The 25,229-nt window shown below is 44.1% G+C and overlaps 2 protein-coding genes across 2 annotated transcripts in view; both read right to left on the bottom strand.

Annotated features, from left to right (window-relative positions):
- SQOR (sulfide quinone oxidoreductase) overlaps positions 1 to 10,933 on the bottom strand; it is a 45,487-nt gene extending 34,554 nt beyond the window's left edge. The window contains exon 1 of the mRNA XM_006086012.3: positions 10,822 to 10,933. The gene's annotated coding sequence lies outside the window, so the exon portion shown is untranslated. The remainder of the gene's footprint in view (positions 1 to 10,821) is intronic.
- Positions 1 to 25,229, bottom strand: part of BLOC1S6 (biogenesis of lysosomal organelles complex 1 subunit 6) — a 42,727-nt gene that overhangs the window by 3,557 nt on the left and 13,941 nt on the right. The window lies entirely within an intron of this gene.

The raw sequence follows: 25,229 nt of genomic DNA on the forward strand, positions 1-25,229 counted from the left end.
TGGGACCCTCGGGGATGTCCACCTGCTGCTTAGGCCCATCCCCGGGGATGGGCCTAAGTTGGCAGTCAGACATCCTCTGGTAGCCAGGAGCCCTTGGGGGATGTCCACTTGCCAGCAGGGAGCAGGCCTAAGCTGCAATCGGACATCCTTAGCACTGCTGAGGAGGCGGGAGAGGCTCCCGCCACCACCACTGTGCTGGCAGCCATCAGCCTAGCTTGTGGCTGAGTAGAGCTCTCCCTGTGGGAGCTCACTGACCACCAGGGGGCAGCTCCTGAATTGAGCATCTGCCCCCTGGTGGTCAGTGTGTGTCATAGTGACCAGTCATTCTGCTGTTAGGGTCAATTTGCATATTACCCTTTTATTATATAGGAAAGAGGCCTGGTGCACGGGTGGGGGCCAGCTGGTTTGCCCTGAAGGATGTCCCGGATCAGGGTGGGGGTCCTGCTGGGGTGCTTGCCCAGCCTGGGTGAGGGGCTAAGGGCCATTTTCAGGCTGGCCATGCCCCCAGGCAACCCAAGCTCCAGCCTCTCTCTTTTTTTTTTTTTCTCAGCACTTCCTTGAGCAGAGGCCAGGGCAGGCTGGAAGCAGTATCTGGAATTTATTTATCTTCTATAATTGAAACTTTGTAGCCTTGAGTGGAGCCCAGGTCCGGCCAGGGCAGGCGGGAAGCTTGGCTTCCTCCACCGCCAGGGGCAACCCAAGCCACCTGCTCGCTCCAGCTCCGTGGCCACCGCCACCTTAGTTGGGTTAATTTGCATACTCGCTCCTCATTGGCTGGTGGGCATGGCTTGTGGGTGTAGCGGAGTGGCGGAGTGATGGTTAATTTGCATCTTTCTCTTTTATTAGTGTAGAGATATATATATACTGAGTGGCCAGATTATTATGACCACCTGATGTTTGTAGGCAAATTACCTATGATTTCGCGCTGAAGTTGCTAGAGGGCCAGATCATTATAAACGTCTGAATAGCACAACATACCTAAGTATCATTGCTGATCAAGTTCATCCTATCATGTTGATGGCGTATCCCAATGGAGATGGCTTCTTCCAACAAGACAATGCACCATGCCATGGTGCTCGTATTGTGCAGGAGTAGTTTCAAGAACATGAGGGAGACTTTGCCTTGCTTAGGTGGCCCCAGATCTCAATCCAATTGAGCATTTGTGGGACAAAGTTAAAAGAGCCATCAGGCAGCTGGTTCCACAACCATCAAATCTCATAGAACTGGACAGTGCTATTCATCAGGCATGGTATCAGATTCCTCGCATCACCTTTCAACATCTCATGGAGTCAATGCCAAGAAGAATTGTCACAGTATTGAAGGCAAAAGGTGGCCCAACGAAGTACTGATGGGTGGTCCTAATAACCTGGCCGGGCATAATAATCTGGCCACTCAGTGCATGTGTGTGTGTGTGTATACACACACACACACACACACTCTAGAGGCCCAGTGCACAAAATTCGTGCATTGGCAGGGGGGTTGTCCCTCAGCCCAGCCTGCACCCTCTCCAATCCAGGACCCCTCGGGGGATGTCCAACTGCAGGTTTAGACCCAATCCCGCAGGGATCTGGCCTAAACCAGCAGTTGGACATCCCTCTCACAATCCAGGACCACTGGCTCCTAATTGCTCACCTGCCTGCCTGCCTGATTGCCCCTAACTGCCACCCCTGCCGGCCTGGTCACCCACAACTGCCCTCCCTGGCCTTGTTGCCCTTACTGCTCCTCCTGCCAGCCTGGTGCCCCCAACTGTTCCCTCTGCCAGCCCTGGGTTGCCCCTAACTGCCCCCACCCCGCTGGCCTGGTCACCCCTCACTGCCTCTCCCTCCCCACGCCCCCACCCAGCCTGGTTGCCCCATGCAGCCTGCTGTTCAGTCGTTTTGGTTGTTTCCTCACTAACCCCCCTGCCGGCCTGGTCACCCCCACACAGCTTGCTGTTCAGTCGTCTGTCCAGTTGTTTTGATCGTGACAGCCCTGGCTTTTTATTTATTAGAATATATATATATATTTCCATACTTCCCAGAAAAGAGACACTACTTTTCTCAAGTTTCCTTTAATGAGCTGTACTGCTTTAAATTTTAAAAATCACTCAATTTGATTTTGATTTTTTATGATTGAAGAGTGGAGGAAATCACCAATTAGGATGTTACTGTTTGGTAGGGAAAGGATATTTTACAGTGAATAGAAAGTCATCACATCTTACCTTTCTAAACTGTCTATAGAATGACAGAATCATAGCAAAACTCCTCACTTCCCAGAAAAGGAAAACCATTTTATCATGGTCCTGACCCTATATATTAACCCCATGGAAAGAGTTAAAAATATACATATACATATTTTTTGTATATTTACATATATATATAGATCTAGAAGGAGGCCAAGCTAAGTTTCTAGTTTTCAGCCACTCCATCTGAGGTTATTTATTCCCTGTAGCCTAACATCCCATGGTTCATCTCTTGAAAGAGGAAGCATTTATGCAGATTATTTCCCTCATTCAGCCAAAAAGGTAAGTTCTGCTTTGTTTTAGCAGTTACCCATGGCCCCTTTCTGGAATCAGTATTTACAAACACAAAGTCCTTCTGACCCGGCTGTATTAACTTCATTAATAACAGCCGTCAAGCAAAATGCCTGGCCTTTGCAGTCAAATTTCCTTGTAAAATATATATAATTTTTTTTAAAAGTTAGAGGAAATGTTCCAGGTTTCAAAACTCCTGAAAAATCTCAATAACACTCTCATCCTAACAATATAATAAATTTCCAGATCAGAAAAACCAGAACCATAATCAACATCTGTTTGTGGATAAGGTGGGGCACAATACTATATCAAAGACTACACACAACCCAGGGCAATAATGCATAATCATAATTATTTAATATCCCACATTGGAAATGTGGTGTAATAAAAATATATATGTACTTTTTTTGGTGTTTGTCCCCAGTCCTGGCACAAACCTCCTAAAACCCTTGGAATTTTCTGAGTGAAAAGAGTTGTTAGTCAATAACCAAAAAGAATAATAAGGAGCCCCTTTTGACCATAATTGAGTTTATGCTAATGAGGTGACTCAACGTGAGATCCCTCGATAGCTTCAAGATGTGGCTGATCACCAGGAAGGCCAAACTTGTGATTAGAAAGTTGGAACTTTCAGCCCCCTCCCAGCTTCAGTTAGGAGAGATAGGCTGGAGATTTAATTCTATGAAAACTCCTGCACAACCAGATTCTGGAAGTTTCCATGTTGGTGAGCACAATTATGTGCAGACAGGGTGGGTGGCATCAAACACCTCTGGAGCTATCTATACCGCCCCATTCCATGCCCAAAACCTTGCTCTATGCATGTCTTCCATTTGACCATTCCAGAGTTGCATTCTTTATAATAAACTGGTTCATTAGTAAAGTGTTTCCCTGAGTTCCATGTGTCATTCTAGCAACTTAGCCAACCTGAGGGGAGATCCTAGAAACCTCTAGGCAAAAGTGTGGGTTGCCTGGGACCCCATTTGCAGCTGGCATCTATAATGGGGGCAGTCTTGTGGGACTGAGCCCTTAACCTGTGAGGTCTCAGATAATTCTAGACCAGGGGTGGGCAAACTTTTTGACTCGAGGGCCACAATGGGTTCTTAAACTGGACCGGAGGGCCGGAACAAAAGCATGGATGGAGTGTTTGTGTGAACTAAAATAAATTCAAAGTAAACATCATTACATAAAAGGGTACGGTCTTTTTTTTTTTTAGTTTTATTCATTTCAAACGGGCCGGATCCGGCCCGCGGGCCGTATTTTGCCCACAGCTGTTCTAGACTCTGGTCCCGTCTACCCCCACTGACACACTTAGGAGTATCTGGGCCCTTCTTGTCATCCCCTGGGGTAGTCTAGACAGAAAACTGCTGCAGTCTGCCAAGAATGTAGCATGGATCTCTCTGGCCACCTCCTCAGGAACAGTTGCAAAAAATGGGATACCATTATTTTCCAACACCTGTATCATCTCTGGACTAGTGGAAGCAAAGTTAGGTTTGGCTTCCAAAAATCTGGACTGATATTCCATCTTAGATTTAACTAGCAGAAGGTAAGTTGTGCTTTGTTTTAGCAGTTACCCATGGCCCCTTTCTAGAATCAGTATTTACAAACACAAAGTCCTTCTGACCCGGCTGTATCAACTTCATTAATAACAGCCATCAAGCAGAATGACTGGGCAATGCAATCAATATGAGCTAAACACCTAAGCTGTTTTGACAAGAGAAGGAAACAGATGGAATCTAAGTAGGAGGTAAAAGACTGGCAGCACTGGGGCAGTGGAAATGCTATGAGCAGGAACACCAAGAGGAGGGAACAGCGTTAAGTAAATGAACCAAAGAGATGGTGACTGCCCTCCAGACCTCTCTCCAGCCTCCTCCGCCCTCTCTGAACCCTGACAGCTGACCTGTAAACAGGGTGGGTATCATCTGGCTTCCCTTGTCCTCTGGTTTCCAGTTAGGTTCAACCAGTGGGAGGCACCAGTAGATATGAAGATGGAAAAAGAGTAAGATTGGGATATTTATTCCTGAGACCCCTCCCTGCTAAACCTCTAGTAATCACTCCCTCTACTTGCTTCTTCAGGCCTCAAAGCAATACAATTCCTTCACCACTCTCGGTTCCCCTGAACCTTGCCCACACTTTTGTAAATAGTTATTTTGTTAAACCTTTCTTAATACCATGTCTGAGAGTGCCAACTGTTTCCCAGAGATCCTTGCTGATGAGGAGGGAAGGCCCAGAGTAGGTTTGGGCAATGGAAGTCCAACCAGATTTGACCGATGTGAGGAGTAGACAAGAAAGAAATATCACAGCCCCATTAGAAAGGGTCATGTTCTGGAACTGAAGCTTTATATTGAAAAATCAAAGTTTCGAAAAGTGACAGAACAGAGGGACAGCTCTGAGAAGATGAATCTAGTGTGAGGGAGCCAATTAAATTGGAGGAAAGACAAAATTAGTTCTGGGAGTCAGTTAGGAGGCTGGTACAGGGACACAGGTATGAGTGATAAGGGCCTGATTATGTGCTGGCATTAGAAATACAAATAAAGATTCAGATAAGACAGAAGTGGGAAAAAAGAATGATTGGATCAGATGTGGGAAGAGGAAAAAAGTCAAAGTTGACATCCAGGCAACTGAAGAGAGAGAAATTATGTGGGCAGAAACAGGAGAGTGAAGGCAAGGACCTGTCTGGGTTAGTTTGGGACAGTTAGGTTTGAGGTTTGGGGAGTGGAATCACCTAGAATGAGGATCACATAACTGTGTCAAGGAGGAAGGCAGATGTCCACTGGGAATAGGAAGAAATTTGGTTTCAGAGCTTAATCTTAGACAATTGAAATCCCATCTAAGGGCCACAAAGTAGCCACCTGCAGGCCCAATGCAGACAGAGCTGTGTTCTGTCTGGCTCACAGTGTTCTCTTAAATTTTAAATTAGTGCCAGCATTAAAAAATGTGGATATCTCACAGAAAAAAATCCAGATTTGGGCACCTCTGACAACAATGGGCCCACATTCTCACATGTAGACACCTGGCCAGAATGAGTAGTCATTGCCCATCTGGACCTGGCACGAGGATCCTGTTCACCCCACCCCACATGGCCTATGTCATGTATGTCACCTGCTGGGTCCTGGCACCCATTTGAGCATGTGGTCCCTGCTAATGGCAGTGAGAGTCCTTGGAAGTTCTTAACAAGACAGATGTCTTTGGAGACACCCTGGGAAAGTTGAGAGGATGAACTGGAGCAATTGAGTTCAGCATTTTTGAGTTTTTACTAAGTGCCTGGCATTGTGCTAGGTACCCCAGGGCCTATGATGAATAAGAAGAGTCTGTCTATTATGTAACAGTAACAGGAAGGTCTGTTAAGTAGCTGTTTCAGAAATTCAGTCATGAGTAAGGGCTTAGAATAGATAATGAGAACAGAGATGAAGGTGTGAATGCACAACAAATGTTGAAGGAATTTCAGTGACAAATTAGCTACAAGGGATAAAGAGGGAAGCATGTGAACTATGACTTTGTTCCGTTTGATAAATGAAGAGAGGGTGTAAGCAACAGTATTGGATTACTCAAAGTGTAGTAAAGGTTACACAGGCTGCACCCTTCCTCTTGCACACCTCCTCTTAAGTAATGACAGCGCTATCATCACCTGTGTGTTCAGGAACTGGATTGCTATTTTGTTATCAAATAAAGATAACATAATAATCCCTGGTCTACCAATCGGGGTGTGTGTGGGAGGCAATCAATCGATGTGTCTCTCTCATGTTGTTTTTCTCTACCTCCTCACCTATCCTCCCTCCCCTTCATTCTATCTGAAAAACCAATGGAAAAAATATCCTCGGGTAAGGATTAAAAGAAAGAAAGAAAGGAAAGAAGAAGAGAGAGAGAGAGAGAGAGAGAGAGAGAGAGAGAGACAGAAAGAAAGAAAGAAAGAAAGAAAGAAAGAAAGAAAGAAAGAAAGAAAGAAAGAAAATGAAGCTTTGGCTGGGTGGCTCAGTTGGTTGAGCATCGTCCTGTACACCAAAATGCTGCAGGTTCGATTCCCAGTCAGGGCAGTTACCTAGGTTGCAGGTTTGATCTCCAGTTGGGGCACATAGGGGAGGCAAAAGATCTCTCTCACATTGACATTTCTCTCTCCCTTCCTCTCTCTGAAATCAACAAACATATCCTCAGATGAGAAAGAAAGAGAGAGGGAGAGGGAGGGAGGGAAGGAACAAAGAGAAGCAACCTTCATTTAGTCTGTAGGGCCAAGTTGGAACTCTACCTCCGAAGCTGTTTAAATATTATTAAGTATTTGTTTAAATATTAAGCTGTGAAGCAAGGCTTTGGTAGTGAACCAGGAGCAAATCATCCAGGGAACAGAAACAATCGTAGTTCCCTGATGATTCAGGGTTTTAGGGCCACACTGAGTTTCTTTAGTTCCCTAAGGGAAAAATGTAGGAATTTTCTTTAAAGAGTCACTGATTAATGGTTACTAATGAGGACTTGGCAATGCAACAGTGGCTCCCTCTGCTGCAGAGAAACGTACTACAAATGTCCCTAACCTATACTCATTTTACAATCAGAAAGCCTTATAATATAGGGGGGCATTGACAATTTCACTAAGCCATACATTTGCTAAGGAGAAAATACAAATTATATTTACAGAAAGAAAATTCTTATATTATGGACCCAGAAGCAGAAAAAAAAAATAAGTCAATTGGATTATTTCAACTGAAAGTAAAAAAAATGAAATGGGAACAAATACAATATTTGTATTTGCATGTGGCCCGCGGGCCGTAGTTTGAGGACCCCTGGCATACACCACCACACACTGGAGAGGGAGGCCTGACGTGGAATTACTCAAGTCCCATCACAAAGCAGGGATAAGCTTGGGCCTCGTCTCCTAAATCTGTTCAATGGTCACAATGAGATGACTCATCAGCCGCCGGAGTGCTGGGTGGGATTCCCACTCAGAGTCTCACACACAAGAATCCTCGAAAGCAGTGGTTCTCAACCTTGGCTGCACATTAGAATCACCTGGGGTAAACAGGACTAGCCAATTAGTCAGGCATATTATTCACACCTGAAATTCAATGTGTGCTGTCTTTACACAATGAGAAAAGACTCTTTCATTACAAGTTATACACCTGTTTCGAAAACGATTGAAGAGATGCCAAACTCCTTTAAAGGTTAGGACAGAATGAGGTGAGGGCTAGGTAACAGGTGTGCCAGGTTCCCTAAGTGCATGTCTTCCCTTTGTCTAACCGTGATTGGCCAACTGCGAGCCACATGCAGCTCTTTGGCCCCTTGAGTGTAGCTCTTCCACAAAATGCCACGTGCGGGCGCGCGTACGGTGCGATTGAAACTTCGTGGCCCACGCGCAGAAGTCGGTTTCCGGCCTGGGCGAGTCTGTTTTGAAGAAGTACTGTTGATATCTGGCCCTGTTGACTAATGAGTTTGCCGACCACTGGAACTAAGTGGCACAGTTCCCCATCCCAGTAAAGCTTTGTCTGAAGGTGTGTCAGGAGTCAGGAGACCCAGGATCACACCCCAGGTAGCAGCAGGTAGGGCTGGTCCTTAACCGTTCTGGGGCATTTGCACTGGGTGGCTTCAAAGGTCCCTTCCTTTTCTAAAATTCTGTGATCCTCTAAATGAGCAGAAAAGGGAAACAGAGGTTCACAAGCAGGTACTCAAATGGGAATACTTGTTCTACTAGAGCTGTGAAGCATTGCAGCAAGAATGACAAGGGCTTATAACCAGGCCTGTCCCCTAGGCTCTCTTCATCTTCTTATAAAGACACCAGCCATATTGGATTAGGGCCCCACCCCTATAATCTCATTTAACATTAACTACCGTTTTAGGCCCTATCTCCAAATAGCCACATTTGGAAGTACTGGATTTTGATGGGACACAATTTAGTCCAGTATTTGCCCTCCAAAGGTTATAGGCATAGTTAGGCCCAGTGTGTTCTAAATGTCCTGTTCTTTACAAAGCTCTCTCCCCATCTTCCTGCCCCAACGTAGCACTTTTACAATATAAATCACAGGGATGGCTGGTTGGACCGACTTTCCTTCTTCCTATTACCATCCACATTTGGTTGGATTACACAGAATTTTAAGGCTGGGAATTAAAAAGCAACTAATTGGCTTCAGGCCCAGTCTGGGCTGCTTCTAGCAATTTACCCTCACCTCTCCCGTTTACCAAGTCTTCAGGGTCACCGAGGAGTTATGCATTACGTGGCAGGGCAGGGAAAAGTGAAAAGAGAAATGTGCATCTCTGCCCAGAAATGCTTCATCACGGGTCTGTCTCCATTCGCTATACGACACTTCCTGTGTTACAACATCTGGTATTAACAAGCCTGGACACAAGCAAGATGGAGACACTGTTCTGAAAGGACTCCTCATTTTCATTTTCTCTGGCAGGACACCAGCCACAAACTCTTACACAGACCTGTGAGCCCTGGTTGATGTTTCAGGCACTTCAGCTCCAGATGTGTTGTTTACATATTTGTTCAGCCAGTTAAAAATTTTAAAAAGCCCAAATTTTAAAGTTACTTCTCAAACCACCATCTCGCTCCTTGAGGAATTTTGTTTTTTCAGATGCAGCCACAAGCAGCCCTCTCCAATCCACTTATTCATTCAAAAAATATCTATCAAGTGCATTCCATGTATCAGGATTGGAAATGTAATGGTGATGGCTATATGCTTGCAGTCCAGTGAAGGAGACAAACAAGTTCTAATAAATGGTATTTATTTCACCCCTCTGTGACAGGTGCAGTGCTGGGCAACTTAAATGCATGGTACAGCATGATCATCTCCACTGTACAATGAAGAGGCAAAGGCACAAAGAAGTTCAAAAAGCCAAGGTCAGGCCCTAACCGGTTTGGCTCAGTGGATAGAGCTTCGGCCTGTGGATTGAAAGGTCTCAGGTTTGTTAAGGGCATGTACCTTGGTTGCAGGCACATCCCCAGTAGGAGGTGTGCAAGACACAGCTGATCGATGTTTCTCTCTTATCAATGTTTCTACCTCTCTATCCCTCTCCCTTCCTCTCTGTAAAAAATTAATAAAATATATATTTTTTAAAAAGCCAAGGTCAGACTGCTAGTCAATGGAAGTGTCGAGACCAGAACCCATGTCACCTAACTCCTGGGCAGTGCCCTTTCCCCTATCAGGGAATCTTCATTTTTCACTAATCTCCAACTGAAAGTTAACACTTACTTCAATATATATAGTGTCTCCAAAAAATATATGTACACACTTTAACATCTGGTAGCTCAATTTTGAAAAATGAAATGCCTTTATAATTATTCAAAGTGTATATTAGTATATACATTTTGGGGGACACCCTACACAACAAACCACAGCAATTATTAGCTGTACCTATGACCGTCTCCAATAGAAATCATAGATATTTTCTTTTATTACAGGTGTTGTCTATATCTTGAAATATTGTTTATGCTCATTACTACTTCAAAAATATGGTAGCTATTAGATCTACTGATAGATCTTGTTTAATGGATTACTTGTAAAGGCATATATATTACTACATAATAAATCATTTTAATATTTGAAAAATGTTTTGAAACTGGTTTCCTTTACAATACTGCGCCTTTTATTTTATACCTTTAAAAGTATTGTTCTGAGAAGAGGTCCTTAGTCTTCCCACACCTGCCAAAGGGGTACATGGCACAAAAATGGGTCAGAACCCTACATGATAGCAATGGGCAGCCCACACCAATCCAGAGGCTCTGCTCACTGTGCCTTTGAGCAAGAGGCTAGGTTGGGATTTTTAGAATTAAAAGAGAAACGTAAACCAGAGAGAAAAGAACCCGCAATTCCTTTCTGCCTCCTTTCCGCCCACTCAGTTCCGCACGTGCCCTACACGCTCCGCTCTCTGCCAGTCGCAGGGCAGCCGACTGGAGCGCCCACCTGTCCCACGCGCTGCATCGGTGGCTAAATGTGTCCCTGCTGTGGGCAGGCGGGCTGACGTCAGCCTCTGACCCGGAGGCCGTGCACCCCCCGTGCCGGCCGGTGCTGAGTGACACAGTCAACAAGCCGGCGTGTCAGCACTCCCCACACACGCAGGGGGGATCCTGCGGTTTTTACCCGCCCGGAGCAGCTCAACCCTCCGCGCCCCCAGGCCCCGCAGTCCTAGAAGGAAGCTCAGTCCCAGGACCTGGGTTCCCGACGGGGCAGCCAAGAGCTGCCGGTACGGGGTGGGGAAGAAAAGTGTGAAGCGAAGCCCCAGCCGCGAGAGCAGAACCGGCCTGCAACCAGCCTCAGGGGTGCTTTCTGTCCCGCCGGGACCCCCGCCCCTGGCCCAGGGCCGGAGATCGGCCGCCGGATGCCTCTTACCCAGCGGCGAGCGGAGCCTCGGGCCACAGTGTACGGTGTTGGCGCAGCAATAGCCGCGGCTCCCTGCCCGGGATCGTGGCATAGGCTGGGGCCCCGCCCGACCCCGGGGCGGAGGCTGAAGGCGGGGAGAACGAGGCTCCCCCCAGGAAAGGTCCCGCCGCTGCCCCGCCCGGGGCGGCGCCCGGACACCGAGGCCAAGTGCAGCCGGCGCGGGGCTTTGTGAGCGCACAGAGGACGGAGCCCAGACTCCCGGGTCCTGGGGCTCGGGGACCGCCCTCGGGGCAAACTCGCCTCCACTCCCCGCACGCCCTGGAGGGCGGCCCGGCACCCCAAGCGCGACAGCGGAGCGCAAGGAGGCCACCTGTTGCTAACCCCACCCCACCTCACCCGCCTGCCGGTGCCCGGGTACTGCTACCGAGAGGGCAAAGGTGGAGGTGGGGCTGTGGTAGAGGCCCTGCTGGTTTGTGTCGGGTCCTCAGGTGCGTCTGGCTTCCCACCTGGTTCCCGCGTCTGCTCAGGGCGACCGCAGTTCCCCTAATTTTACGCTTTGGATGATGGAGGCTCCGCACAGCCCCGTGGCGTATTTGCCTCGGTAAGCGCAGGGGTCAGCGGGCTTCAGCCACCGCCCTCCGCGCCGCGTTGCGCCCTACTTTCATGCTGGGCTTTGCAAATGCCCTTTCCAGGTGGGTGCAGTGTAAGTGGTTCTCACAATATCAGACCTAAGATATATTTTTACTTATTTTTCCCCCTAAGATATATTTTTACTATTTTTTTACAGTGAGGACGGGAGAGGGATAGAGAGAATAGAAACATCAGGAGAGAGAATCATCCATTGGCTGCCTCCTGCACGCCCCCTACTGGGGATGGAGCCAGCAACCCGGTCATGTGCCCTGACCAAGAATTGAACCTGACCTCCTGGCTCATAGGCTCACACTCAACCACTGAGCCAAACTGGCCAAACAGCCCCTTTTAATAATAAATACAGGGTGCCCCACAAGTTTACTGCAACTTCGGATGTTAAAAACTTTCCCCCTGAAAAGCCCCTGAAAGTATTATTTGTTCTTTTACATTTTGTGTTGTGACTTCTGAATAATTACTTTTTTAAAAATTTTGTTACAATCAACGTTTTCTATCTTCAATCAATGGGACGAACTGCATCTATGATAAAAGCACTAGGAACACTATAGCTACAAGTGCAGACTGTAGACTTTTATTGGCAACTCAGTTCCACCTGCAGGACTGCTTCTATTACATGATTTTCTGAAACGGGGACCAACTCTGGTAAAGAAGCTCTGAAAAGAAAAGGGAACCCTCCTTCACTGCTGGTGGAAATGTAGGCTGGTACAGCCACTATGGAAAACTGTGCAGGCTCCTAAAAAAAATTAAGAATAGAGTTACCATATGACCCAGCAACCCCTCTGCTGGGTATCTACCTGAAAAATTTGAAAACATTTATTCACAAAGATACATGGCCAAGACATGGAAACAACCAGAGTGTCCTTCGATAGATGACATATCATTGTGATAGGAAAAAAAGAAGCTCTGAACAAAATGAGTACAATCTTCTTTCAGTTTTTCCAATAGGTGAATTCCTGGAAATTTCACCCTATGCATATTTGTAATTATCTCAGCTAGAATCCAATTTATTCTACAAAAATTATATATTTTTTCATACTTGAATGTTATGGCAAAAGGTGGGGACACCAGGAATCATGCAGGACTCATGACGGTTGTTGTATGACACTGTCCACACAGGTCAGAATGTGGCCTGACTCCTACCCTCTAAATGCCAATAGATTACGTTTCAATCATCTTGACAAACAGAAATGCCCCACTTCACATCCCAGTCATACAACCCTCCCCATCCCAGTTAAGAAGCCCTGGTTTACATGGGAAGACTGCAGGCAGCAGAGAATCGGAGAGACATGCTGCTTGCTGGATGGTTTGAGGTTGGTGGGTGTGGAATCAGATTCAGTTAAGAAAAGTGTCCTGAGCAGATCTCACATGCGGGGGGCTCTACATGTATTCATTCTAATACCTCACCGAAGACCCCTTCTTCTCCCCTCCAAGGACTGCTACATCAGGCAGGCAGGAGGCTTAGAGTTTACTCACTCATGCAGTGTTCTTTCATCTAACCCCACCTGCTATGTATCAAGCAAGCCCTGTGCCTGCTGCCTGGTCATACACTGCTAACAAACTCAGACTTGGTCCCTACCCATGTGGGACTTGCAAAGTTGCAAACGTGTGCTTGGGGAGATGGGAAACTAGGAGAAGCATCATTAAGAGTGGGAAGAGGAAGCGATAGGAGGAGCTGGCGCTAAGAGCAACACACCCCATTTTAACAACATCCTAAAGAATGAAGAGCAAACCACCAGGGCTTTGGAAAGACACGCAGGCTAGTGAGCAGGAAGGACTGGCAGCAGGAACTGGGCGAGAATAGGGAATGGAACAGAGAAAGGAACCCTTCGAAGAACAGGAAGGGCAGGCCGGGAGGAAGAGCATGATAAAGAGGCTGTTCTTGTAGGCACGCAACTTTATTTTTTTAAGATTTTTTAAAAATATGTTTTTATTGATTTCAGAGGGGAAGGGAGAGGGTAAGAGAGTTACAAACATCAATGATGAGAAAGAATCATTGATTAGCTGCCTCCTGCACGCCCCCTACTGGGGATGGAGCCCACAACCCAGGCATGTGCCGTTGACTGAATCGAACCCAGGACCCTTCAGTCTGCAGGTCAACAACACTCTATCCATGGAGCCAAACCAGCTAGAGCTTTTAAAACTTTTTAATATTGATTTTAGAGAGAGAGGAAGGAAAAGGGAGAGAGAGAGACACCAATGTGAGAGAGAAACATCAATCAGCTGCCTCTTGGGGATCAAGCCAGGGAACTGAACGGGCAACCCTTCAGTGCACAGGACAATGCCCAACCAACTGAGCCACACCAGCCAGGGCGGGCACACAACTTTGAATAGTACCCTCTGTTTTGCCGAATCAGCAAGCCCCAACCTCATTCCTTCCCTGCAGCAAATCTTCCCTGGGTGAGTAAGTAGGTAAAGAAGTAGCTCACCCCTCCTTCCCGCTCCCCCCATCCCCGCCCCATCAAATCCCTCCCTAGTTCAGAAAGCAGCCCAGCCAAGGTGACACCAGCTTCCACATAGAGTTCATCCTGCCAGACCACGCAGCGGTCTCAGAACCTCAGAAGGGGTGGGCAGAGAGTACAGTGATCGCATATTATGCCAGGTTTTTTCAAGGCAGTCCCCATACCTCCCAAATGTGCCGTTTTCCTCACAGCCATCCGACACATCAAATAACAAAAATTGATGTCAGGCTATACAGAGCAGCTAGAGTTTCCTCATTTGTTACATAGAAGATCAAGTGGTTTTTAAGACCAGGAGCAGTAATGTATAGAGAGGTGCATCACAAACTATAAAGACTATCTCAATCAGGATTCTTGGTTGCAAGCAATAAACCAGCTCTGGATAAATTACATAGAAGAGAGATATTAAAGGATCTCAGGGGTTCATAGAACTATCATAATGATGGAGTAATGATGGCAGGGAAAGTGGAAAGCAATCAGGACAGCTCTGCAGCATCAAAAAGCAGAAATCACACATCAAAAAGCAGAAATCACACACCATCTTTTAGTATTCTGGCCTCCCTCAGAATACTCCCATTGCCTTCACAAATGACTCTAGGAGGAGTGACACAAATATAAACGGACTGAGAATCAGGTCCTCGGCGGGAGTGTCCATTGACCAAATCTGTGCCAATGACCAGCATCACAGCTGTCAGAACAGGGAGAGAGCATACTTGGTCCCTCTGACTTCCACCAGGACGCTTGTGATGGGTATTCCCCCCAAATGGGGAAAAGGGTTGAATACTAGGCAGGCAAAACAAAAAGATGTCTACTGTAGGCTACATAAATATAAGAACTTACTACATATATTGCTTTTTACATACATAGACAAGGTAGCACAATAGTGAAAATCCTCAGTCCGAGGGTAACAAAGAGCTCTGCTAAATACAGTATACTAGTACATATATTAAAGAGTGCTGAAAAGCAAGGGCATGGCAGGCAGACTCTCTATCCAGAGGGGGCTCCTAGGAAGAAGGAAAAATACTGAATCTGGAATCATCTTTTTCAGAAACTTTGTCTCAAACACGGTTTTGGGAAATTCTTTTTGCCTAAATTTCCTCATCTATAAAAGAGATAAAATTTGTCCTCCTACCTCAAGGATATGCTGGAAGAATAAACACTGTATCTTTTGGGCTATAGTAGCTCAGAGTATATGTGGGACTATGAAGACCAAAGGTTATGTTTGTGTTGTACACCATCTCTCTCAAAGAGAAAGGCCTCAGTTAACTGCATCAGTAAAATGGGTATTTTTGTAAGTACCTACCTCATAGGATCCTTATGAAAATTAAATGAGTTAATACAGCTAAAGTGATTGGTACTATACCTGGCATCGAATAAGTACTCAGGTCAATGGTAGGTAATAAATGGTAATTACTAAAGTACTGGTAACTACAGTACTATAGTTATTGTTGTTATCTAAATTTCAGGCAACTGTTAAACTAGATACTGAAGAGAAAGAAGTTCCATATGGACAGGACGAGCAAGAGAGGGCCAGTATGCTACAGGTCTCAGTAAGATGCATGCACTACAGTGGATGGAAAATAAACCCTATGAAAAGTCAGAAACAGGCCATTTAATTTACTATCAAGGCCTCTGAAATGTTTCCATCTAGCCAGCTAACTCTTCTTTAGCTTTTCCCTGGACTTTTCATTTTGCAATTGGTCAAAGGATTGAGCCTGATGAGGTTAAGTAGGCAGAAAACATGTAGACTTTAGAATCATCTGGCCTATCTGAGACATGTAGAAGAATGGCTGATTTTGTGATCTGTGAGAGCACAGAAACCACCTTGCCTCTAGGTACCAAAGATGATGTCCAGGTCGAAGTGGAAGGTTACAGGGGTCCTCAAACTACGGCCCGCAGGCCACATGCGGCCCGCCAAAAACATTTGTGTTTTTACTTCAAAATAAGATATGTGCAGTGTGCATAGGAATTTGTTCATAGTTTTTTTTAAAATATAGTCCGGCCCTCCAACGGTCTGAGGGACAGTGAACTGGCCCCCTGTTTAAAAAGTTTGAGGACCCCTGGTTAAGTGGTCAGGAGGTTCATGAGGAAGTATCCGAGCATGTTCTGAGTATCAGTAGACAGTGCCAGGAAGTGAACAAGTCCAAGAGACCTTCTGATTTGTCCAGTCTTTCTCTGTAGGTATAATGTCTTCTGTTTTTCATGATGCTATAATAAAGTCAGTTCAAGCATTTAAAATAAATAAAAATTTCTATTTAGCCCTTTACCTAAAAAGTTTGCTCATCCGTTTTGGATGCTAAGGAGCATACCCATCAACAGCTGTCTACCTATTTTGACCCTAGGTGCAAAACTGACACCATTAACCATCATCCACAACTTATTGGTAAAGTCCTGCCCTCTATCATCCCCACAAATGCTAACAAGTTCAATTTGTAAACGCCTCTCCTTCTGTCATCCCTGTCCCTAGTGACATCGGTGCCCCTCTCACCGGCACATTTGGATGGCTTGGTGAATGGCGTGTCCTGTGTGCCCTCATGGCACACATCCTGTGGTGGGCCTTTTGGCCTTACATATTAGTAATAGAGCCTTTCCAGCATGCCCACGTCCCTCCGCCTCTTTATTCCTTCTTGTATTGTCACTGGAGTGAAGAGGAAAAGAAGGTTGGAGGGAAGCATCCTAAACTGCAGAGCAGAGCTTCCGTGAAGACAATGGGCAGTCCCTGAGCCAAAGTGGCCCATCGGAGAAGTCCCATGTCTCCCAGGAGTGGGCCCCTGGCTAGGAGCAGCATGTAGAAAGCGTGTCTCAGTGCAAATGCACAGACCTCAGAGCATCCCCGCTGAGCCCCTCATCGGTTCCAGTCCTGTAGCTAGAGGTGTGTGAGACACGTTCTCACGGCTATGACTGGAGCCCAGAACAAAGATGAGGGTGGGGTGACCCAGCCTGCCTTAGATCCCAGTCTGCATCTTTAATAACCGGTCTGACCTGCCAGGTGGCACAAGCTGCCTCTCAGGACACCACCACTCCTGGCTAGAAGCGGGTGAGTCAGAATAAGCGGGCTTCAGGGTGGCCTACAGAGGGACAAGGTGACTCATGTGGGCCTCGCCTCCTCTCTCCTTGCCATTACACTTTCAATCAGACAGGAAAGGAGCATCTGCCCTCCTTCAGAAGCAACCTATTCCCTGCTCCCCCATTTGCAGAGGGTAAACACATCCGAGGCCCAGGTTATTAGGTAGTTACGGTCAGAAACATCTCATCTGAGATGAGTGCACTGCCTGGATGCTGTCAGTGCATCAAGCAGATGGACTGGAGCCATTATGAGTGAAAACAGCAGTCCATGAGCAACACTCCTGGAGACCCGTGGGATAGAAGGTGTCTCAGAATGTTGGTGCTGGAAGAGCCTTAGGGATCACCTCCTGTCAGCATGTCTACCCGGAGGGAAACTGAACTGCTTAGAGCCCTCCAGGGAGAACTGAGCAGAAGCCCTCCTGGCTTTTAATCCTACTGTGCATTTCCCCACAAAGCCATAGAGGTGTGAGAGAGACAGAGCTGAGTGATAAACTGAAGACACAAAAATGCAGGCCCAGCATGGCACTATCGAAGATCGCTTTCTTCGGTGCTTATGGTGGTGGTGAAATGTCTCAGAGCAGCCGTAACAGGAATGTCCCGGCCACTCTGGAGTTGCCCATTCTCCCAGCAGCTTGGCCTCTCTCCTGTCTACTCCAGCGTCAGCATCATCTCAAGGGAAGAATCCTGAGCCGATCTCACTCAGTCCAGCCTCACTGTGGCTTCCTTCTACCAGAGAGGCGTGGAACTTCCCTGTCAGTGCAGGAAAGTCAAGAGTTCTGGGCATTCTTCCCATTAGGCTCTCTCCTAACTGGACACTCATGTCTCCTTCCACTTCTGTTCTTCCAATATTATCAGGTTAGAAATGAAGTGGTCTATCCATATAGCTCCCTATCATTGGAATAGTTTTATCAAAATATTCAAAGTAAAGCTCCTGAGGTCTACTTCTATCTCTGTTCCTAGTATCTCCAGCCTAAGAAAATTCTCTAGGAAGGTGGTACTTTAGGTTTTTTCCACAGTAAAATCGTAGCTCCACCACTTGAATTGTATGATCTGGGAAGTTACTCAGACTTAACATGTCCTCAGCTGTAAATGCACTCACCGGTAAAATGGTGATGAGACTATGGTGTTATGGTGATAACCTCCCACGGCTGCTGTTACAGGATAACCTATGTACAGCAGCTAGCATGAAACAGATGCTCAACACACCTGGGGTTCTAAATCTTAGGCTTGGGCATGAGCTAGAAGTAGATCTGAGATTAGAAATCCAGCCAGAGATGAAAATACTCTAAGCATTAGATAAAACAAGGGGGAAAACCCAGCAACCAATGAGAACAGGTATGTGGTTGACAGGAGGACTGCACCTGGGTGCTGGTCACTGCTATTTCCTTCTTTGAATTCCTGGATTAGCAGGCATAGAAATGAACTCCTAAGTAGCATCCTTATTATTAATTTAGGTAATGCATATTAAAACACTTTGAGCCTGGCCAGTGTTGCTCAGTGACTGAGCATCAACCTATGAACCAGGAGGTCATGGTTTGATTCCCAGTCAGGGCACATGCCCCGGTTGGAGGCTGAATCCCCAGTAGGGGGCGTGCAGGAGGCAGCCACTCAGTGATTCTCTCTCATTGATGTTTCTCTTTCTCTCACCCTCTCCCTTCCTCTCTGAAATCAATAAAAATATATTTAAAAATTTTTTAAATACCTTATTTTTAAAAACTTTGAAAAACAGAACAGCCCTAGCTGGTTTGGCTCAGGGGATAGAGCGTCAGCCTGCAGACCAAAGAGTCCTGGGTTTGATTGGGTGGAGGGCATGTACCTCGATTTCAGGCTCCTTTCCAGCCTGGGCCCTGGTCAAGGCATGTGCAGGAGGCAACCAATTGATGTGTTTCTCTCACATCGATATTTCTCTCTGTCTTTCCCTCTCTCTAAAAAGCAATGGAAAAATATCCTCAGATGAAGATTTTTAAAAAAGAAAAGAAAAACAGAACATGCTAGAGGAGCCTAGAAAACAATAATAATGTTAGATGCTTATATTTACAATAAATAGAGATTTGTTAAGGTTATCTCATAAATGGGGGAAGGGAGATGGAAGGGTAGTGTGTCTTCTCACATCTCCTTTATTTATTTTATTGATTTCAGAGAGGAAGGGAGAGGGGGAGAGAGATAGAAACATCAATGATGAGAGAGAATATTGATCGCCTGCTTCCTGCACACCCCACAATGGGGATCAAGCCGACAACCTGGGCATGTGCCCAGACAGGGAATCGAACTGTGACCTTCCGTTCATAGGTCAATGCTCAACCACTGAGCCATGCCGGCTGATCTGAGTATTCTAATACATATTCCCAAGACAGCAGGTAACTGAGCCAATGAGATTCCCGATGGTCTTCATCTAGGCAGTTTTACTGCCAGGCTAATTTTTCACCAATTAGACCAGGTGTTGGCTTCTCTTGGGCCCGGTGCCCAACCTATACCCTACCAGCTAAGACCTAATGTGGAGGGTCAAGTGAATAAAATCACACGACACCTAGGACCTTTGACCCAGCAAAATCTCTGGCCTGTAACATTTTTCTTAGAACATGGTTGATGATGATATATTACATGATTGGAGAAGAAAAAATAGGTAAAAATTAAAAACCTCAAGCCCAACTAAAAGACTCAAAAAGTTAGAAAAATGTCATTTTAAACCTAGCAAACGTTCCACACAAATCACTTTCAAACATCTCAGTGTTTAAACAAAAGTTCAGACCATAAAGAAAATCCTAACTTACCTAAAAACTATATATAGTAGTTGAAAACGCTTAGGCCAAACTACATCAAGCCAATTAAGTCAGTATCAGAGTCTGTAGACCTGGGGAGCAGAGTACCACAAGATGGCAGCATTGTCCCACCTATGCTTTCTCGGGTTGCGTGTTCATCGGTTGCACCTGTTCTAAAACGGCCCAATTCTTTCTTGAAGCTACAGTATTTTTAAGAGGCCTGAACAGCCCCTAGCTGAAAGAGAAGGTGTAAATCTTAACAGTAGATGTGGCGCCTATTTTTTTTTAAAGTCCAGTATGCTCATTATCTCTAAGCTCACTTCATTCCCAAGATCCTGGGACTGGCTATCATTATTTTTTTAGTCTATCTGAATATGTAATTAGGCAAGGAAGCAATGGCTTAGATTATCCCAGAATTACAAGCTCCCAAGCCATTTTTTAATTGTAGGAATTTGATCTTTTTATTGTAATATTCCTTATTTATGTAATCTAGTTTTTTTATTTTAGCTATTTTTAATATCTATATATCTCTCTACTACTAGATTCAATTTGATCTCAACTGTGATGGTTAATTTTATGTGACAACCTGGCTAGACAATGGTACCTATATATTTGGTCAAATACCACTCTAGACATTTTTTTTAGATGAGACTAACATTTAAACCAGTAGACTTTCAGTAAAGATTACCCTCCATAATATGGATGGACCTTGACCAATCAAATGAAAGCCTTAAAAGAAAAAGACAAATGAAAGCCTTAAAAGAAAAAGACGGAGGTCCCCTGAGGAAGAGGGAATTCTGCCCGCAGACTGCCTTTGAACTCTTCCCTGGGGATCCAGGCTGCCACAATCATGTGAGCCAACTGCTTGATCAATATCTCTCTCTCTCTCTTTCTCTCTCTCTCTCTCTCTCTCTCTCTCTCTCTCTCTCTCTCTCTCACTCACACACACACACACACACACACACACACACACACACTGTTAGTTCTGTTTCTCTGGAGAACCTTAATTAATACACCAACAATAGGCTGGGTGGGCACTACTGCATGATGGAACCATAAGATGATTAATAAATACCCTTGATCTTAAATGCTAAGGCAAATGTAATATTAAGTACCATGAGGACACAAGAAAAAAGAACTTTGGGAGGTGGTTTAGAAAACTATAAAGAAGTGACAACTGAGTTGCAAATAATGAATAGGTGTCCAACAGGCAGACATTACAGGATGACGGGTCCTGAGCAGTGGAAGCCCTGGGAGAAAAAATACACATGCACAAAGGGGCACAGTAAGTACCTCCCCCCCATGTGGATGTGACTTCAAGATACTGTGATATAACATCCAACATTTTTTAAGCTTTTGCTATTTTGTTAAGGGCTTTTATATGGATAGCAAAACACCTCAAAACTCTATGAAGCCAGAAACACTTATCCCCAACTTTACAGTTCAGGAAACTGAAGTACACAGGGTTTAACCAAGTCCAAGGCCCCAGATCAAACAGGAATATAAACCAGCAGTCTGACTTCAGTGTCCACAATCCTAACCACAGTATTACTAAGACTGAATATACTATAAAATTTTAAATTTTATGATCAAAGCAGAGGCCAGGAACCTTCAAGTCTATATACATGTTTTTGTTGCTTAGTATTCCCTGACAAAGTATTCACTATCCTTTACCATCTTTTCCAAAGTCCTAATGAAAGTCAAGCCCACCCAGGAGTGAGCAGCACCCACACATGCTCAGTGATTTTCAGCCCCGTTCTTATCCAGATTTGAGCACTACAGGCCTCCTGAAGCGCATTAGGAATGTATTAATCAGAATGAAGAGTCAGTAGGGGGCGATCTTACCCTAAAAATAGATGAATTTCATTAATTTATCATTCTTTTACAGGCCTTTAAATCTCCTTTATTCAGGGTACACAATAGATATATTACTTTCCCTCTACCTGTCTTGGCCCTTCCTTTTCTCTTCCTCGGTTACCACCCCTGTTCCACCCCAAATTTTATCTATCTTCTCTCTGATGGCCCTGCCTTTACATTGTGTTTCTTTGGAAATTTCACTTTTCGTGTTTTTTGGGGGGTTTTAAATCCTCAACTGAGGATATTTTTCCATTGATTTTTAGAGAGAGTGGAAGAGAGAAAGACAGAGAGAAATATCAATGTGAGAGAAACACATCGATTGGTTACCTCCTGCACGCGCCCCAACCAGGGTCTGAGCCAGGGAGGAGCCTGCAACTGAGGTATGTGCCCTTAACTGGAATCGAACCCGGGACCTTTCGGTCCGCAGGCCAACAGCCACTGAGCCAAACTGGCTAGGGCTGCTTTTCCTGTTTTTTAAACTAGTCATTCATAACTGTCTCCCTTGACGACTTCCCTCACTCTCTTAATGGCTTTGAAAATAAACCTAGTCTCACCCTAATGGCCTTATACATGCAAAAAAACTAAAACAGTATGAATAAGCTAAGCAATAGAACAAATCTTAACTATCTGAATAATCAGAACAAAAATATTTGAACAAATATACAATAGAGAAACTATCTTATCCAAATGGAAAACCTAGAAACTAAGTAACTTTTAAAAAAATATATTTTCAGCCCTGGCAGGTTTGGCTGATCGGATAGAGCGTTGGCCTGCAGACTGAAGGGTCCCGGGTTCAATTCCAGTCAAGGGCACATGCCCAGGTTGCAGGCTTGATCACCTGTAAGAGGTGTGTAGGAGGTAGATCAATGATTCTCTCTCATCATTTATGTTTCTATCTCTTTCTTCCTCTCCCTTCCTCTCTGAAATCAATAAAAATATATTTTAAAATATATATATTTTTTTCATTGATTTCAGGAAGGGAGAGATAGAAACATCCATGATGACAGAGAATCATTGATTGGCTGCATCCTACATGCCCCACTCTAGGGATTGAGCCCACAACCCAAGCATGTGCCCTGACCAGAAACTGAACCGTGACCTCCTGGTTCATAGGTCGACAACCAACCACTGAGCTACACTGGCCGAGTAACTAACTTTTTTAAATATGTGCACAGTGAGGTTTGAAGATTTAATCACTGAATCCTTGTTTTGGAGGAAATCATATACAGAATGTCCAAAAAAATATATATACAGTTTAATAACTGATAGCTCAATTTTGAAAATGAAATGTATTTTAATAAACACTGCCTTTATAAATATTCAAAGTGTATATTGAATATTGTTACTCCGTTTTGGGGGGCACTATATATATATATTTATATATATATATATATATATATATATATATATATATATATATATATATGAATTGAATCTATCTCCTCCAAAGGCCATCCACAGAAGTCCCTCCAAGGGGTCCAAGAACTCCCAAGTTAAAAAAAAATATATATAAAACATGACCTAAAATATTCTATTAGTTGGAATTTTCTGTTATTCATAGGCTATAGATCCTTATGAAGCACTTTCTACCAAACTACTAAAAGCAGTAGCTATTATTTTTATTCTCAAATTAAAACTTTATAAAGTTGGGTTATTTCAACTAGAATCTTTTCACACTTTCTATCACTTTTCTGAAAAAGACTACATGAGTGGACTAGTCATTTTATGACACAAATTTCAGAGAACATTAAGAGAAAGGTGACAGGAGAGGAAAGCAAAGGAGTGGAATGGTTGAAATAATGTCCATAAAGGGAAGTATACAGTGCTATGTACACAATAAATAGTGCTTGGTCAATGACTTTGGATAATTTATAGGCCTTTTTTAAATTATAAGTACCGCGCGCTAACCGATTGCGCAACTCCTTTTTTAAATTAAATGTGTAAAAAGTAGTCTTCATTTTACAAGTCAAAATCAGACAAATCATGAGTGTGTGTAAGTGATACATTTATAAACTGTATCAACTCAAAAACTCACAAAGGATACAATCCTTGTTACAGTCTACATCTGCACATCTACATGATACCTCCTACACAGTAAACACACAATCAACTCCCATCATTTTAGTTCAGTACATGGGAAATAGTATCACAACAAAGGCAATTATTTTTCAACCCAAGTACCAATTCATTATTTTGTGCAAAAATACAGTATAAGGGTTCTGTCCAAGATTAGTAAGATATGTTTCTATATTACTGAAATACAGTACTGAAATTTGGGGGGAGGATATCTAGAAAACGCTAATGGTATCATGCTGCCTCTTTTGTGAAGAAGCTATTTACCAATTTTCCACAATTCTTGTCATAAAGTTTTCAATTTTAATTACCATGGTACTTAAATTAAATTAATTTAATTACCAAGGGAATTACTTCAGATTTACAACTGACCTACATATAGTGGATGCTATTTTTTTTAAAAAATAGCATTTTTAAAAATATATAAGCTTTTATTGATTTTTTTTTTTTAAGAGGAAGGGAGAGAGAGAGAGAAACATCGATCGGCTGCCTCCTGCATGCTCCCTACTGTAGATCAAGCCCAAAACCCAGGCATCTGCCCTGACCAGAATGGGAACCAGTGACCTCTCTGTGCATGGGACGTGCCAGGGCTAAAAACAGCATTTTTTAAAATCTCCAAAGTTAAATAATACAATTCTAAAAGCATATGTGCCCTGTCATTCATTCAATAAACATGATTTATTTTAATACAGGTCACAAACGTTCAACTGGTTTACCAGAGCTCTTTATTTCCTGCCTGCTATCAATTTCAGTCTTAAACCTGACTTTATATCAAAAGCAGCAGTTCAGAATTTATTTCATAAGATTAATCCCAAAAGTTACTGGGTGGCTTTTTAAACTATTTCACTCTTTATAAAAATAAATCACTAAAATAGTCTAGAACAATGTGGGGAGCTCTTTAAAATTTGCAAGGGCCCCACCTCAGAACTAATGAGTAAGAATCTTCCTGAATGTTGGATGTGCTGCTTTTTTAAGTTCCCAGGTGATAATAATATGCAGCCTAGTGTGGGAACCTCTGACCTAGACCACTAGACCAGTGGTTCTCCACTTTTAAGATGCATGAATCACTTGAGGAAACTCTTTTTAAAAAGCAACATAAACAAACAGATTGGCTTCAGCAGACTAGGAGTGGTGTGCAGGAACCAGCATTTAAATAATCATTGCAGCTGGTCCACAAACCACTCTGAGAAACAATGCACAGCCTTTGTCAGAGTATTCTTAAACATAAGGTCAAAGTCAAGTGAACTGTGAGATCATAATTCATTCATTAAAGAAGGAAAAGGCTTTCAAACTATTTAAACCTTTAAACAGACCAGTTTTTTGCACGCAACTTAAATCTAATGCCTTTCTCCATCATTAAGTATCCTGATATGAGATCAGAGACACTGACTCCAGCTTACCAAAAATGTAATGTAGACTATAAAAAAATATACATTCTAATCACACACCTTTACAGATTCTGTACAGTCTCTATTTAAAAAACTAGAGACCAGCTGGACATTAAAGAATATTAAAGCCGCAAATAATAAACTCTCAATTTTAAAAACAATGAAACTTC

This window comes from Myotis lucifugus, unplaced genomic scaffold (assembly GCF_000147115.1).
Source record: "Myotis lucifugus unplaced genomic scaffold, Myoluc2.0 scaffold_23, whole genome shotgun sequence".
Classification (NCBI taxonomy): domain Eukaryota; kingdom Metazoa; phylum Chordata; class Mammalia; order Chiroptera; family Vespertilionidae; genus Myotis; species Myotis lucifugus.